This window comes from Cnephaeus nilssonii, assembly GCF_951640355.1.
Source record: "Cnephaeus nilssonii genome assembly, chromosome: 6".
NCBI lineage: Eukaryota > Metazoa > Chordata > Mammalia > Chiroptera > Vespertilionidae > Cnephaeus > Cnephaeus nilssonii.
In genome coordinates this window covers 48,093,085-48,111,626 of record NC_137077.1, presented here as the reverse complement: position 1 = coordinate 48,111,626, position 18,542 = coordinate 48,093,085, and the positions used below count along the sequence as shown (strand labels likewise).

Sequence of the window (18,542 nt, the reverse complement as noted above, 5' to 3'; positions counted from 1 at the left end):
TGCACTCGACATCCGAGTGCAAAAGGTTAAGATACTCTTTGTCTTTAATTTTTGGCATTTTAATTATAATGTGTCTGGGTGTGGGCCTGTTTGGGTTCTTCTGGCTTGGGACTCTGTGCCTCCTGAACTTATGTAACGTTTTTCTTCATTAGGTTAGGAAAGTTTTCCACCATTATTTATTCAAATACATTCTCTATCCTTTGCTCACTTTCTTCCCCTTCTGGAACACCTATTTTTAAAATATATATATTTTTATTGATTCAGAGAGGAAGGGAGAGGGAGAGAGAGATAGAAAATTCAGTGATGAGAGATAATCATTGATTAGCTGCCTCCTGCACACCCCACACTGGGGATTGAGCCTACAACCTGGGCATGTGCCCTGACTGGGAATTGAACCATGACCTCCTGATTCATAGGTCAATGCTCAACCACTGGGCCTGGCACACCTATTATGTGAATATTGTTTTGTTTCATGTTGTCCTACAGCTTCCTTAAGCTGTCCTCCTATTTATTTTTTCTTTTGGTTCTCTGATTGTAGTTTTCTACCCTGTCTTTCAATTTACTGACCCAATCCTCAGCTTCCCCTAATTTGCTGTGTGTTCCTTCCACTGTGTTCTTTATTAGTGCTATGTCATTCTTCAGTTACAATATCTTTTCTCATGCTATTGAGCATCTTTGCCATCATTATTCTGAACTCTATGTCTCATAAATTTCTTATCTCCATTTCACTTAGCTCTTCTTGTGGAGAATTCTCTTATTCTTTCATTTGGGGCTTTTTTGTCTCCCCATTTTGGTTGCCTGTTTGGATTTGTGTCTGTGTATTAGGTAGATCTGTTATGACTCCTAATCTCTAGTGCAAGACAATGTCAGATGCTGTTTGTGACTGGCCCTGCATACCCTGTTTGGAGCTATCAGCAATCCACAGCGTGTGGCTCCCTCTGCTAGGGCTGAGTGCCTTTAGAAAGGACCAAGATATGCACGAGGGTCTGCTTTTCCTAGCTCAAGGCCTGGGATTACATCAGGCAAAGACTCAAAGCTTCCAGAGCTCTCTGCCTGCAGTCTCATTGACACTCAGACTTGATTAGCCTCAGGCTATTGACTAAAAGGTGGGGTAAAATGTCTTCCAACAGGGTGGGACAACTGCCTTCCCCCCAGGCAAAAGCCATCTGGATAGCAAACATCTGCTGGAGAAAGATTTCCTCTGAAGCATGAGGGAATGACTCAGTACAGGAAACCAGGGCAGCTAGCTTCCAAGCTCCAACCCCAGCACCTGCAATCTTGGCTTCTGCTCACACAGCTCCAGTCGACTCTGCCCTCCCTCTGCTGGAGCCCAAGGTGAGTGGCTGCACACAAAGTTTTGTGCATTGGCCCTTTAAAAGGGTGCCTGCTTTTCCAGCCATCTCTCCCTGGCATATAGCTACCTTGCTGATTTTCACAGCCAGATGTTATGTGGGCACCTTTCTTTCTTTCTTTTTTTTTTTAAATATATTTTATTGATTTTTTACAGAGAGGAAGGGAGAGGGATAGAGAGCTAGAAACATCGATGAGAGAGAAACATCGACCAGCTGCCTCCTGCACACCCACTACGGGGGATGTGCCCGCAACCGGAATCGAACCCGGAACCCTTCAGTCCGCAGACCGACGCTCTATCCACTGAGCCAAACCGGTTTTGGCTATGTGGGCACCTTTCTAAGTTCTGGTTCTTTGGGCTGTGGGGCCCAGCTTGGGGTTTAAGACCCCAGAGTTCTCAGTGGGAATCCCCCACAGCTGAGCTATCCCTCCAGAACTCTGGCTGCCGTCTGTGGGAACCTGGTCAGCCCTTTTGTACCTCCATACTTCCTACTACTCTCTATGTGGTCTCCACTTTCCATCCTCGGTTATCAGGGTTCTCTCCAGCTAGTCTTCAGTTGATTTTTCAGGGTGGTTTTTCTGTGTTTTAGTTGTATTTCCAGTTTGGTCCTGGGAGAGTGGCAGTGAGCTACCTTTTACTCCACTGCCATTTTGGAATCTCTGTTTATAAGTTTCTTTTGTTCATTAGATTCCACCTATAAGTGAAATCATGTGATATCTGTCTTTCTCTAACTGGCTTATTTTGCTTAGCATAATACTCTCCAGGTCCCTCCATGCTGTCTCAAAGGGTAAGAGCTCCTTCTTTTTTACAGCTCCATAGTATTCCATGAAGTAAATGTACCATAGCTTTTTAATCCATTCTTCTACTGATGGGTACTTGGGTTGCTTCCAGATCTTAGCTATTGTAAATAATGCTGCTGTGAACACAGGGCTGCATATATTCTTTCTGATTGGTGTTTTGGAATTCTTAGGATATATTCCCAGAAATGGGATTGCTGGGTCAAACAGCAGTTCCATATTTAATTTTTTTAGGAAACTCCACACTGTTTTCTACAGTGGCTTCACCAGTCTGCATTCCCACCAGCAGTGTACTAAGGGTTCCCTTTTCTCTACATCCTCACCAGCACTTGTTGTTTGTTGATTTATTGATGATAGCCATTCTGGCAGATATGTGGTGATACCTCAATTATAGTTTTAATTTGCAGCTCTCCAATGATTACTGATGTTGAGCATTTTTTCATGTCTATTGGCCATCTGTGTGTCCTCTTTGGAGAAGGGTTTAATTTGGACTTTTTAATTGGATTGTCTTCCTGGTGTTGAGTTTTATGAGTTCTTTGTGTATTTTGGAATTAATTGCTTATCAGATGTATCATTGGCATATATGTTCTCTCATACTGTGGGTTTCCTTTTCATTTTGTTGGTGGTTCTTTTGATGTGCAGAAGCTCTTTAGTTTGATGTAGTCCTATTTGTTTATTTTTTCCTTTGTTTCTCTTGTCCTAGGAAGACCATCAATATCTTTCACCTAGATTATTCCAACAGCCACCTAACGGGTCTCCTAGCCTCCAGTTTTACCACCTTTCAAACGATTCTTCACATTCCAACCAAAGTTACCTCTCTAGAATACACATCTGATAGTGTCATTCCTGACCTTGAATACTTTACTATACTGTAGTAATGTGTAAGAATTGACTTGGCAGTGTTGTGAAGGAAAAAAAACACACACCAAAAAACAGATTTGGGAACTTTTAACCTAGTGATTTTGACTCAGTAGATCTGGAGTAAAATATAGGAATGGGTATTTTTAACAAGACTCCTAGGTGATTCTGAGGTAGGTAGTCATACGTTAAGGCACAATGTGTAATGGCTCCCCAGTTCTCCTACAAAAAAGTTCAAACTCTTTAACATGTCTTCCAATGCCTTCTACAATCTTGCCACTGCATACCTTTCCAGCTTCATTAATGACTTCCTGTACCCTAGGCTTAAGTTATACTGAATTTCCCCACATTTTTAAAGAAATGATCTGTTCTCCCTTGTTGATCCTACCCCATCTATCCATTCCTTCCAATAAACCAACCAAACACACAAAACCTCCTGCCTTGCCAATTCCTATTTTCCATTCAGTTTAGACATTAATTCCTCTAGGAAGAATACTGATTTCCAAGTCTGAGTTAAGTATCCCTTCTAAAGGCTAGCATAGCATCCTGTATTTTCCCCTAACACAGTACTTATCTAAAGTAGTCTACTGACTTATCTGCCCTACTGAATCACTGTCTTGTTCTCCAATGAATCTCCAGGTGCTTAGCACTGTACCTGGAATATAGTAGGCACTCAATAAAAATTTATTGAATGAAAAGTAAATGAATGACTTTTACTTAGAAGAAGTATGAATGAACTTAAGAGAAACAAGCTAACATTTTTATTTATGTAATGGAAAATATGTATACCAATGAACAAGTGCCAGGAGGGACAATAGAAAAATAACTATAGTAAATGAGCTAGTAAGAAAATGAACAAGGGATTTAAATAAGCAGTTCACACACACACAGAAAAATAACCCAAATGGCCAATAAGAATAGTTTATTCTCATCAACTAGACCAGTGATGGCGAACCTATGACACGCGTGTCAGCACTGACACGCGTAGCCATTTCTGATGACACGCGGCCGCTGAAGCGGCCACATGCCGAGGATGAAACATTTGCAAAATAATTTTTTTTCCTCAAAGTGACACACTACCCGAGTTATGCTCAGTTTTTTGGCGAAGTTTGACACACCAAGCTCAAAAGGTTGCCTATCACTGAACTAGACAAATACAAATTAACCAATGATCTTATTATTCCACTAGTGCCCCAGTGCATGGATTCGTACACATTGAAAGGAAATTAATTAGAAGATGGCCATCGGGGTGGGACTGAGTGAGATGGGCTGGACATGCCCTGGATCCAACTTCCCAGGGTCCCTCCCTGGCTGGCCACACCTGGGGTGGCGCCACAGCTCGAAGGGTATCTGCGGAGTGAGTGGGGTCCCTCCAGCAGGTGGGATCCCTCAGCCTGGCCTGCAGGCATCAGGCTGAAACCAGCTCTCTGACATCCCCCGAGGGGTCCCAGATTGCAAGAGGGCGGTTCTCGGGTGACGCACCCCTGAATCGGGCTCCCTTCTCTCTGGTTCCGGGGTGCATCACCCAAGAACCACCGCTGCCAAATCACTGCAGCTTGGCAGTTCCTGCATTGAACGTCTACCCCATGATGGTCAGTGTGCATCATAACTGCCGGTCGGACCGTCTGCCCCCTGGTGGTCATTGCATGTCATAGCTACTGGTTGGATGGTTGCTTAGCCTTTTATATATATAGGTACCCATCAAACTGGCAAAGATTTAAGTCTGATAATACCAATTTTTGGCAAGGATGTAGAGAAATGAGATCTCACACTGTGGGTGGCAAGGTAAGCTGAAGGTATATTCCTAGAAACTCTAGAATATAAGTATAAGGATATCCTTTTAACATTGTTTATGACAGTAAAAGTAATGGAAATAATCTGAATGTCCACCAGTAGTGGCATATGTATCAATGAAATACTTTAGAGCATTTAAAAATAGTTATGCATATAAATATGGATAGTGCCTCATAGTGAAGAATAAAGAGTTAATGTCAGTAGTGCCAATGTTTAGAAAACAGAAGTAAAAAACAAAGGATCCAACACAGAAGAAAAGCAGAAGATAATGGTATAACTATCATTTGATTACCTTAATCTGCTATTTTCCAACAAACTTCTTGTCATTATGTTTGATACATGATCTACTATTAAACTACAATTTCTCACCTCATATAAATTCATTAAAATAAAACTTTAAAAATAATTTTATTGATTTTAAAGAGGAAGGGAGACGTAGAGAGATAGAAACATCAATGATGAGAGACAATCATTGATCAGCTGCCTCCTGCACGTCCCCCACTAGGGATTGAGCTCACAACCCGGGCATATGTCCTGACCAGGAATTGAACCGTGACCTCTGGTTCATAGGTCGATGCTCAACCACTGAGCCATGTTGACTGAGCAAAATAAAACTTCTTTGAGCTTTAGCAGTACTGACTGCAAAGTGCTATCTTTTTAGTTTTTTGTATAGTTTTTGGGATTGTAACATTGTTTGATCTTACATTAATATCTACAAAATCCTGAATATCATTCACATTAATTTCATGTTTTAAGATTTCAGTTAAATGATGCAATTTCTCCCCACCATCTATCCATAGTGAAATTATTTCTTCATAAGGCCAAGGAGATGGTTCTAATAAATCAAAATAATTAAAAATGCTTTGTTTCTAATAAAAGACATAAATTCATTACTTTTTTAAAATACATTTTTATTGATTTCAGAGAGAAAGAAAGAGGGAGAGATAGAAACATCAATGATGAGAATCATTGACTGGCTGCCTCCTGCACGCCCCTACTGGGGATGGAGCCCGCAACCTGGGCATGTGCCCTTGATCGGAATCGAACCTGGACCCTTCAGTCCGCAGGCCAACATTCTATCCACTGAGCCAAACCAGCTAGGGCTAAATTCATTACTTTTTATTAACATACTAGAGGCCTGGTGCACATAATTTGTGAAGGGGAAGGTCCTCAGCCCGGCCTGCACCCTCTCACAATCTGGGACTCGTCGGGGGATGTCCAACTGCCAGTTTAGGCCCAATTTGGCCTAAATCGGCAGTCAGACATTCCTCTCGCAATCTGGGACATCTGGCTCCTAACTGCTCGCCTGCCTGCCTGCCTGCCTGATTGCCCCTAATCCCTCTGCCTGTCTGCCTGATCACCCCTAACCACTTGCCTGCCTGCCTGATTGCCCCTAACTGCCTCTGCCTGCCTGCCTGATCGCCCCTAACTACTCTGCCTGCCCTGCCTGATCGCCCCTAACCATTTGCCTGCCTGCCTGATTTTGCCCCTAACTGCTCGACTGCCTGCCTGATCACCCCTAATTACCTCTGCCTGCCTGCCTGATCACCCCCAACCACTCGCCTGCCTTCCTGATTGCCCCTAACTGCTCGACTGCCTGCCTGATCACCCCTAATTGCCTCTGCCTGCCTGCCTGATCACCCCTAACTGCTCACCTGCCTGCCTGATCGGCCCTAACCGCTTCTGCCTGCCTGCCTGATCACCCCTAACTGCTTGCCTACCTGCCTGATCGCCCCTAACCACCTCTGCCTCAGCCCCCACAGCCGTGGCTTCATCCAGAAGGTCCTCTGGAAGGACGTCTGGAATGACATCTGGAAGGTCGTTTGGCTGACCAGTCTAATTAGCATATTACGCTTTTATTATTATAAATTCTTGTGCAGAGCTTCACATTTATTTTTATTAAAATGGAATGTCTTTAAACTTACCTGACTTAAATCTTTAATATGAGATTCATGCTTTCTACTACCAATTTAAAACTTTCCAAAGCTTTTATGGTGCATTTGATTAAATTTTTTACTTTATGTTAGTTCATCTTGACTGCAATACAATTGAAATTATGTCAACTTAAAAAATTTTATTAAAAAAGAAAATAATGAAAATTCTTCAAAAAAAATTGTTTTGCAAGAAATCAATGTTAGCTAATTCCTTTGTCAAACCAGAATTTAACAAAAGAGAAAAATGCATATTTTATGAAGGATATGACTGATATAGAGCAGTGGCAGTTCATAAACGACATGTTGCCCATCTCAAGCATTGTACTTGAGCAGTTTTAATAATTTCAATTTCAATTTTTTTGCTACAGTTTCTAGTTTAATTTTATTTTTGTTGGGTTGGTGATAAATAAAATAAATTTTATCCAGAATATTTTTAAACAATTGACTTATTTTACTTTAGGTACTGAATTGCAATAAATGATTTAAACAGTGCCAAGTGATGACTTTAGGAAAATTTTCTAACAAATTTGTAACTACTCTAGACTTCCTTCCCACTACTGTAGGAACACTATTACAACAAAAATGCAATTAATTTCACTTTCAATTATTCATTATCAAAGGCCCAATCATTTAAAGCAGACAATACTGAATTAGAAATATACTCTGTTGTAGCTGATACCAATTCTTTTGAAGTAACAAATATCATTACCAGTAGAGAAACTGACTCAATTGCATATTGAAGATTCATTACAAAGTGCTTTTCTTTAATTGTAGATCCCTAATCAATGATAGCACATAACTGTCATTCTCTTCTATGATATTCTTAAATAGCTTCACATAATTTATTTTGCAATATATTTTGCTGTTCTTCCTTATCGCACTGTATCATGCATGTAAACAACTGCCTATATCCACTTCATTTTTCTCTTTTAACTCTATGCCCCCTCACGATCAAAGACTACTGTGTTTTACTAAACTATAAAGAGTATTGAAAACTTTTATGATAGTATCAGTGTCTTTATTTAATTTATACAACAAATTGGCAATTGAGTCATTAGGTGCTTACTTCAGCAGCACATATAGTAAAACTGGAACGATACAGAGAAGATTATTAGCATGGCCCTGCGCAAGGATGACATGCAAATTCGTGGAGCTTTCCATATTTAAAAAAGAAATTGAGTCATTAGTTGATGCATCTGACAAATCTTGAATTATGATAAAGTCTTTTTAAAAAATCATGTTCCCTAATTTATTTATTTATTGGCAGAAATTTGCCTACTAGTTTTATTAGTACCATCTCAGGTTACTAAATATGACTTCTATTCCATGGACCAATGGACATGCTTTTCTGCTGTTACTCCTAAATGCTGAACTATCAAACAATTCTTGCCGAAACCGGTTTGGCTCAGTGGATAGAGCATCGGACTGTGGATTCAAGGGTCCCAGGTTCAATTCCGGTCAAGGGCATGTACCTTGGTTGTGGGCACATCCCCAGTAGGGGGTGTGCAAGAGGCAGCTGATCGATGTTTCTAACTCTCTATCCCTCTCTCTTCCTCTCTGTAAAAAATCAATAAAATATATTTTAAAAAAACAACAACAATTCTTACATCCATTCTTTTATTTAAGCCTTTTGTACCATTCTAAAAACACTCCTTTTATAGCCAATTTCATGCTACAAATGTGACAGCTCTGGACACAGAGTTGGGAAGAGATACATATATTACACAGTATTTCCTTCATACAGACAGATAACCTCGAGAGCAGAGTTATTAGTAAAATGAAGTTTAAAAAAAATGATGAGTTTTGAATGTTTACTTGTTCTTCACATATTTTACTGTAAATTTATAAATTTGATTTTTAATAGTGGTTATGCTTAATACCTGGCTCATAAAATCCATGAAAATTTAGCAATCAGCCTTGCAAACTGGTAAAAGTCAACTGTGTGTACAGTAAGGGAGGCTTTGGGAGAGCAAGTAATTTGCCTGAGTTAGTAAGTGGCTAAGTCAAGATTCAAATCTAAGTCCAAAACTCTGACACAGGTTAGGTTTCTTGGTGAATAAGGGCCATAATTGGCTTGTGCTTGTGTGTGTGTGTGTGTGTGTGTGTGTGTGTGACTGTGTGTGTGTGTTCTTGTGCACGCGCGTGTGTTTTAACTTGCAAGGGGTGGGGCATATACAGAGGTAACTCCACATGCAAGGGAATTCATTTTCTGGACTACCATCTTATATTGATACCGGGGGCCCAGGGGCCCAGTGCATGAATTCGTGCACATCGAAAGAAACTGTGGGCCTTGGTGGGCACACGGGCGGGTCTGGGCCCATCCTCCGCACCCCCACCCGGCCCCTCCCACCATGGTCCCCGGTCCCCAGTCCCCAGTCTGCCGGCAGCCCCACTCCCACTGCTGCGGCTCTCACGCCAGATGGCACCAGCCCCAATCGCTTCCTGCCTTCAGCGGGTGTGAGCTGCAGCTGCTGCCATGATCACCTCTCAGGAGCAGGGGGAGGTGGAGAAGCCCTCAGAGGTGATCAGGGCCACAGCCGCCACTCGCACCCGCTGATGGCGCCGAGAGATTGGGACCAGCACCAAGCGCCGGTAGCAGGTGCAAGCGCCAGGCAGGACCGCGGCATGCGGGAGCAAAGAATTTTCAGTAACCACCAGAGTCTGGCCCCGATGACAGTGACAGGTGCCCCGCCTTGGTCTGGTGCCCCCGCTCACCTGCTCCACCATCCCACCGAAGCCAACACCCACCATGTTCTACGCATGCCCCCTGGTGGTCAGTGCATGTCATAGTGATTGGTTGTTCAGTTGTTCCAGTGGTTCTGCCATTCAGTCTATTTGCATATTAGCCTTTTATTATATAGGATTGCACACTCTTTTACATTCCCGTTCTGACTGCCAGTTTTGCTAGAGTCTTGATGCTTCATACCTATCCAGGAAACCAGTCTAGGCTGGATACTTGAAGGAAGAGGGAACAACTGAGTGGTCTATCCATCATCTGCTATTATAGGACATTTCTCTTTTAAAAATTTTTTAAATTGCTTTAAGGAATGTAAATACAGGTGTCTCCCACCACAAGCCTCTTAACAGTACTACATGAATTCCAAAACGCTTCAGAAAACTTGTAGTCTGAAACCTGACTACACTTGGGGTGCAAGAAAAGGAAAGGGCACGCTCCAGTCCCAGGAAACTGGGGCAAGGGTTTGGGGGACAGGAGGACCAAGTGCTAGCCTGCTTAAAGTTCTCAAAACCTTTCACACAGCCTCTTTCTAAGAACTGTGCGAAAGGCTGGCGCTGCTGGGGAGCCTGGAGATCTGCCCTTGCCCAACCCCTTCATTTAAAAGGGGACATTCTGCTCTAGTGGGGTGAAGCGACCTGAGGAACGCCAAGCGGTCGAGGCAGCATTAATTTATAGCTCTTTCCACTGCAGCACACGGCCTCCTCTAAAATACCCGCCCGGCCAAGAACTTACCCCGAAATCACCAGGAACCTGGGCGGGGACTGGCCTACAGTTGAGAGCCTAGGACAAACCTCCCAGGCGCTCCTGAGGCAAATTGCAGTAACCGAGTCAGAGTTCATTAAGGTCAAACAGAGATGCACAAAGCCCAAGGCAGTGAAGATACTGTGGATTCCTCAGCGAGGAGACTCGGCCCAGGGCTAAGCAGCCCCGCCTCTCACGCGCGCGGCGGAGCAGCGCGAGCAGCCGCGAGGGCAGGGCACGCAGCGGGCGGCGCGCACGCTCGCCCCGAGGCCGCGAGGGAGGCGGGCTGACGTGCGCGCTCCCGCGGCGGGGGCGGGGCTCGGGGCGGGGCTCTGAGCCGGCCCGGGGCGGGGCCGCGGGAGCTGTAGGTGCTGCTGCTGCTGCTAGGTCGCGACAGGTGCGCGAGGCAGAGCGCCTGCGATCCGGGGCAGCGCTGGTACCGGTGCAGAGAAAAGACCGCCTTGAGCCAGGTAAGGGCCTTCTCTCTCCGCATCCTCCACAGCCGAAAAGGAAGGTGCGCGGACCTCGGCTTTCCCCCGCACCGTCTTTCTCCCGCGGTTTCAGTCAGGGGCGCGGGGAGCACAGGGGGAGTGAACCCCCTTCCCCTCGAAAGAAGGAGTGGAGGAGCCGCTGATTCTCTGCTCTTTCTTCACTTTTGGGTACTGCTCTGGGGTTGGAAGTAATTATAGAGGGCTGAGCCTTTGCTGCCTGAGGGAGGAAGCTGATAGGAACTCCCTCTTCTTAAATCGGGAACACTCCTTTCTAACTGTGTATTTTTTGATGTGGTGGAAGGAGGTGGCAGTTCCTCTATATTAAAAGGAATATCCCAAGGAAATACTATTATGATATTCAACTGCTCTTTCCCCCCTCTTTATTTTCAGCCATCCCTCCCTCTTTGACTTTTCTGCCCTTCCATTCTGCCAGTTAAACTCTGTTGAAGACACTTACATCCTTTTGAGGTGTGTTGAGACCATCGCAGTCCTTGCAGCCGGATGTATCATCCCCGAATGGCTATCGCGTCTATATTGCTGGCACCTGTCACTAACGTACGTAGGTGTCAATATAAGGTAACTGGACACCCTGACGACACCTACTAAACTTGAAGTTGTAGGTGCTAGGAGCGAACCATCTGGCGCTTGTCCTTGCCTCCTTCTGGCGCTTACAACAACTGAGTTTAGCTGATCCTGGTGAGAGATATTTGAACTACTATTGTCTTCCACTTAATTCCAGCTTTCAAAAGCCTACCTAATCCAGATGGTCCTATCAACTTGACTCTTTTAGTCAAGGTACTTAGAGAGTTATCAGCCTTTAAGACGATGCCTCTGTAGGGGGTCGGGGTGTCTTCTTTTGAATGAAAGAGTCTTTCTTTTGCTCTTGATTTCAGTGGTTAAATAGAATACTTTTTATCTGCATAATTACTAATACTATTCACAAATAATAAATTCACAGTTTTAGGAACTGTGAAATAACACTTTCTTTTGAGGTTTGATGTATACACAAAAGAAGATGATCCTTAACAAGCATTTCTAAGTTCCTGTGGAGTTATAGCCTGGATGAAGGATGATCACGTTTTAAGTATACCTTCAAGAAGTTGCAGAGTTAGCAGGGGAGAAGGTTTTTTGTTTTGTTTTGTTTTAATATATTTTATTGATTTTTTACAGAGAGGAAGACAGAGGGATAGAGAGTTAGAAACATCGATGAGAGAGAAACATCGATCAGCTGCCTCTTGTACACCCCCCACTGGGGATGTGCCCGCAACCAAGGCACATGCCCTTGACCGGAATCGAACCTGGGACCCTTGAGTCCGCAGGCCGATGCGCTATCCACTGAGCCAAACCGGTTTCAGCAGGGGGAGAAGGTTTTAAAGGAAAAAAATAAAGAAAGCTGTGCATGCATATATATTTCCTTGTTTTGCATCAATAGAAAAACACATAACATGGCAAATGTAATTACTTTAAAAACATTTTTTTTTTTACCATACATTTACTAAGTGCCTCTTGTTTTGTCAGTTCTACTGTGGATTCAAAGTTCCAAATGGCCAACTGTAAAAGAGCTTAAAATCAAATGGGTTAGGCAGATCAGTGGCTATAATTTACAGTGCTGGTGAGGTCGATGCTGTACTATAGATCAGCCCAGAGTGCTGTGGGAGCGCGGAGAATAATGTTTGTTTGTTTTAATTCTGCCTTTTAGTTTCCCTTAAAAACAAAACAAAAAAGTAAACAACCACAATAGTAAAAACCTTTGAGTAATAGGGTTCTCTTCAGTTCATGAATTTGTATCACTCATATTTCTTACCTTGCATTCTGTCACCATTATGGCCTTTTCAAGATGGGCTTATGTCCTGTTGCTGGCACTGTAGCAGTTCAGTAAATAGTTGGTGGAGCTATTTTCACTGTTCTCTCATGAGCCTGGAAGTGTTGTTATCAGGTAGTTCCTGAACTGTAGAGCTACTGGGAAGAGAATAGAGTATTGGCAACATCAGTAAAGCAGCGCTATTTTGTAAAAATTGCTCCATTGTGTAACTTTGTTTAACTTGGTACATTCAAACTTTGTTCTAGACTCTGGTTAAAGGTGGGCCAGATTTCAACCTTCTAATAATTATAAGAAAAGAAAGCTTCAGAAGTGAAAGCAATTCTATTAACAGCATACCTTGGTAATAGAGATACTTTTTCCTTGCTAAGCTGTCCTCAAAATGTCTTTCTCTTTCTTTTCTCTTTGGCAGCAGGGATAGGGTGGATAGATGGGTGGAGAAGGAAAGAGTCAGAAGTGTTTGAAGATTCTTTGTAGAGTCTTGATTATCTGAAGTCTGTAGCAGTCTTGAGTGCTCGTCATATAGCTGTAGGCTTTTTAAAAATTGCCTACTGTGCGCCAGTGCCTTAGTCTACAGAGGATGAACATGACATGGTCCCTTCTCTGTGACTATGTTTTTCATTTTTTAAGTAGGATTGTGCGTTAATAATACAGATGGTGGTTGTTTCATTTGGTAATTTGAGCCATGACACTTGTTGAACACATTTCTTTGACATTGTTTACCTCTTTTCTTTCTATTTACACTCTAGGAAAGTGGTCTCCACCAGGAATTTTTAGAAATGTATATTTGCATGTAATTTGGGTACCTACAATGATTACATTGTTTTCTTACAATGTTTTCAAGTACAGAAGTTCTTCAAAGACACACAGACAAAAAAGAAAGTTGAGAGTATGGGAGATCATTGGACAAGTTTGCCATAAAAGGCCTCCTAACCAAGATTGGGAGAATTTGTCATTATTTATATTGACCATGAAACTAGTTTTCAGGCATTCTTAATTCCATACACTCAGAAGTAGATGATCTTCATTTAGATTGGAATTGTACTCCTGCAGATAGAAAGGTGGGTAACTTGGTTCTGAAGTCAGGAATTTCCATAAGAAAAGACTGTTGGTTTTTTTTGTTGTTTTTTTTTAAGGTTGCTCTGGTCTTTCACTGTATTTTTTTTATAAGAAGTTAAAGTACTTTATTTTGGATTGTGTACAGTAATCTCTAGGTGACGTTAAATCACTTAACACAGACTCTCAAAGTTCTTTAGTAACAAATGAGTGGTTGTAAATTGAGTAGTTTCTACTTAATGATTGCAGAATTGAGATTCTATGGTAAATGGTGCTCTTGGTAGGACCATACTGATATGTTTATTCTGTGGCTGGATGCAAAGTCCTTGAGCCTCAGTCAAGTTACTGTGCTAATGAAGACCTCTTCTCATAAAAAGGACAAGGTTTGACCCAAAAGCAATTCATTATTCAGCATGTCAAATGATTTTTTTAAACTTGAAAACGTTTCTAGAGACTTCACATGTCCAGTTATAAGAAGTTAACATGATACCATGAAAATTTAATTATTTTTATTTTCTTTCAAAGAATTTCTTAACAATGCTACTCTGACACTAAGAACTTTCATATTTAGAAAAAAATGCAACTTTTTTTGTACTTCTGATAACAAGTGTGGAGCTGTTTTTCTCTTATTTATCTTATAACAGAGCTTACTATTTAAAAATCTTACAATCTCTCAAACATGTTTTCTCTTGCATGCCAAAGTATTGCCAATTTTTGTTTCATTACCTATAGATCAGTAACCCAGATATGCTTTTACTTGGCTTTAGCTTTCTACAATTTTTTTTTTCTTCCATAAATTGAAATCAAGCAAATGGCCCAGGGGTTCTTTTCCTCGTAGTCAGTTTTACTGAACAGGTAACACTTGCTCAGATTTAGCTTCCATCTCCAGTACTAGAGGAAATCTGTCTGCCTATACGTGGTCCCAGTGATTTCTCTCTAATGGCCCTGTCACCGTCCTCCTTACCAAGTGGCAACATTTGACCAAGAGGACAACTTTTCTGGTTCTTCCTTTCATTTGGCTTTCTTGATGTGACTCTACCTGGTTCTCCATCTTCTATTCGAACCACTTCCTCCCTTGGTCTTTCTTTAACTCACAGTCTTTTTGCCCCTTAAATGTGGGTGTTTGCCATGGCCCTGTCCAGAATCTTATTCTCATTATACTCTTTCCCTGTGCAATTTGATCTGCTTTAACACCTCCATCTGAGTGACTTGCAAATTTATCTTTAAAAAAACACACGCATTAAGCCCAGCTGGTGTGGCTCAGTGGTTGAGCGTGGACCTGTGAACCAGGAGGTCACGGTTCAATTCCCGATCAGGGTTGCAGGCTTGATCCCCAGAGGGGGGCGTGCAGGAGGCAGCTGGTCAATGATTCTCTCTCTTCATTGATGTTTCTATCTCTTACTCCCTCTCCCTTCCTCTCTGAAATCAACAAAAATATATTTTAAAAACACACGTTAACAATATAATATATATATAATTCTTGTTTTATTTTCACAAATACAACTATACATTCACATTTAGAAAATAAAAAGTACATATACTAATTATAAAAAACCTGGGACAAATTAATTATAAAGAAGATAAAATATTTTATCTGTTCCAGAGAGAACTATAATCTGATGTATTTCCTTTCAGTCTTTTTTTTTTCTTTGATGCACAAACATACACACACTCACAAACACACAGCTAATTGGGTTCATACTATTACAGTAGATACAGTTTTGTATCTGCTTTTTTATTTACATTATGTCATAGTTTTTTATGGCATGAAAATCATTTGAAAACAATTTTAGTGGATGTTTAATACCATATTGCATTGATGTTGCATAATTTAACTGTGCACTTGGGTGTTTTGATTGTTACATTATTAATAAGTGAAAAAATTTTAGAATAAGTTTATGCGTAAATCTTTGTACAAATCACTTATTATTTCCTTAGGTTAGATTCCCAGAAGTTGAATTACTGTGTCAAATGGCATGAAAATTTAAAAATACTAAACCTCCTGCCAAATTGCTTTTCATGAAGACTAGGCTAATTAACATTCTCACCTGCAGTGATTGTGAGTGCCCATCATATTGCATTCTTCATAACATTGAATATTATTTTTTAATCTTTACTAATTTGATAAGCAAGAGTTATTTAATTTGTATTTCTTTATTAGTGAGAGTGAACACTCTTCATACATTCATTTCAATTTCTTCTTCTGTGAATTGTAATTTGTTTAATTCATTCCCATTTTTATTTGGGCCTTAACATTATAATTATGTTGTTTTCCTGTCTGGGGTTCATTCATTTATTTGGGGGAGAGAGTATAGGTTTGTATTAAGCCAAATTGAGTAAGTGGAATGACAAATAGAAAGTGTACAAGAAGTGTAAATTGTGGTGTTTTAAATGCCCATTGCTATGAGAAGCCAGAGCTTGTGATGGCTGAAGCAGCACTACAAACAGAAAGGGTACTGGCTGGCTTAAGAGTCAGGATTCCCAACTTGGTGTTGGAAACTAACCACTTAGGTTATCCTGAGTAAATCATTCATCCTCTCTGAGCTTCATCTGTAAAGTGAGAAGGTTGGGCTCTTGATCCCAAAGTCCGTACAACCTGGATGACTTTTGATCCTTGCTCACTGTATATTCTGAAATTATTTTATCTCCCATTCCTAATCTTCATCCATTTTAAATATACAGAACCTGAGGAAAGACTGGGTACAGCAAAGGCAGTTTTCACAGGGGTAACAAGGCTTAATGGAGCCTGGTGGCAACTTAATGGTTTGCGCCCACTGGACAATAGAAGTTGCATAGATTGACACTTGGCAACTTGTTAAAGTAAGTCTGAAAAGCCCTGCTGATCCATGCCACAAAGCACCATCATCTCTAGAGAATGTAAAGCAAGTTTTATATTATGATAAAAGGTTTAGGTTGCCATGCCAAGTTATTTAACAACTTTCACTATTTTGTAGGGAAATTATTTTTAGTGTTTTTCTTTGTGATATGTGTATAAGCTCTTCATTTTAAGAATATCAATTCTTTTGTTTAACTAGATAATTGTCTTTTAATTTTATACATGATTTATTATTATTTATCTATAGATCTTTTTCGTTGGGATTTTTTTCTTGCTTTCATGCTTAAAAGTCTTTTGTCATCCAGAGGTGGATTAAGTATTCACTTCAATTTGCTTCTAATTTTTATAATTTTACTTTTTATATTTAACTAGAGGCCCAGTGCAGGAAATCTGTGCACTGGTAGGGTCCCTAGCGGCTGCCAGCTGCTGGCCGGGGCCTCCCTCCCTTTCCCCGGCCGGCCCCACCCCCTGATCAAACTCCCAGACGAACTCCTGGTCAAGGGGACAATTTGCATATTATGCTTTTATTATATAGGATTATATAGGATTTTTTAATTTTTCTTTTTTACTTTGGAATACCAAACCAGTATGTTTAGTGCCTTTGCATATCTCTGAGCTTCAGATCCATATTTCCAACTACCTGGTAGACCATGTGGGTGATCCTTATATACCAGGCACCTGCATCCACCTAGTTTCCCTAAGGAAAAAGCTTGAATTGTCTTGAACACTTCAGTCCTTTTCTCCTCCCACATTTAATCACTAACATTGGTTTATTCTACCCCCACAGTGATAATGCCTCAATGCCTCTTTCATGTCTTCTAATTCAGATTCCCCTTTTTTACTAAAGTTGCTGAGCATCTTTAGAGTTGGCTTCAGTTTTGCTTTTTCAGTCATTAAAAAAAAATAGAACACTGATTTTCAAAGTATGGTTTCCTCAACTACATTTTCAAAGTATGGTTTCCTCAAGAATCACCTGGGGTGTTGGTTAAAGAGCTAGATTCCCAGGTCCTACAGAAATCTACAAATCAATATATCTGGGGGATGGAAGTACCTCAAGAGATTAATTCACACACTTAAGGGGAACCAGTGCCCAAGTCAAGTAAGTAAGTTTCTCTGCATGCCACTCAAGACCCCCACTCCCATGCCCTGGCAGCCTATTTTTCCCAACTTATCTCCCACATCACTACCTACCCACCTGGCACTGTAGTTACACAATGATTCGTGGTTTCCTGGACCCACCCAGTCTTTTCCTGCCTCTGTGCCTTTGCTCATGCAGTTCCAACAGCCTTATGCTCCTCCCCCAACTCCTGCTAAAATCCTTTTCCTTAAGAGCTCAAATAAAATGCCAATTTAAAGAAAAAAAGGCTTTTCTAATTTCTCTTAGTTGAATCAGTGGCTTCCTGCTTAGTCTTCACTTAGCACTTTATGTTTACTTTTTTTTTTTTTACCTTAATGCTGTCACTATTTATGAATTATTGCTTCCTTAAAAGATTATAAGCCTTCTAAGTGAGAACCTTGCCTCTTCATTTCATAGCTATTATTCATATAATAAACAATTAAATACGCAGTACATGAAATATATCTCATCTTGCAAATATTATTACGTAACAATGTTCAGCTTAATATCACACTTAGAATAAAATTGAAATCTTAACCATTCATTGCTGGCTGTCTCGTGTTGCTCAGTGGTTGAATGTCAACCTATGAACCAGGAGGTCACGGTTTGATTCCCTGGTGAGGGCACATACCTGGATTTCGGGCTCTTTCCCCATTAGGGGGAAGAACCAATGATTCTTTCTGATCATTGATGTCTCTATCTTTCTCTCCCTCTTCCTTCCTCTCTGAAATCAATAAAAATATTTTTGAAATAACTTAACCATTGCTTATAAATCCTTATTCAATCCAGCTTTCATTCATCTCTATGATCACTCACTTCTCATTCACTCACTAGCCATATTTTTCCTGCCTCGGGGCCTTTACCTCTGCCTGGAAAACTCCCCGATCTCTTCTCCTCACCTGGTTGGCTGCCTCTCTCCTCCCCATCATTCAGGTTTCACTCAAATGTTGTTTACTCAAAGAGGCCTTCCCTGACCACTATCTAAAACATCTCCTCCCTTCCCTACCACCA

General features: G+C 41.2%; 1 protein-coding gene and 1 long non-coding RNA gene across 4 annotated transcripts in view; one reads left to right on the top strand and one right to left on the bottom strand.

The window, feature by feature from the left end:
* LOC307101258 overlaps positions 1–10,436 on the bottom strand; it is a 29,830-nt gene extending 19,394 nt beyond the window's left edge. The window contains exon 1 of the long non-coding RNA XR_013813652.1: positions 10,204–10,436. This is a non-coding gene — a long non-coding RNA (uncharacterized lncRNA). The remainder of the gene's footprint in view (positions 1–10,203) is intronic.
* Positions 10,437–10,561: 125 nt separating this feature from the next.
* LIMA1 (LIM domain and actin binding 1) overlaps positions 10,562–18,542 on the top strand; it is an 89,605-nt gene continuing 81,624 nt past the window's right edge. For 2 of the 3 annotated variants that reach the window (XM_079773723.1, XM_079773725.1), the window contains exon 1: positions 10,562–10,682. The gene's annotated coding sequence lies outside the window, so the exon portion shown is untranslated. Of the gene's footprint in view, positions 10,683–11,241; positions 11,259–18,542 lie in introns of those variants that run through there. The other variant, XM_079773724.1, reaches the window with a different exon arrangement.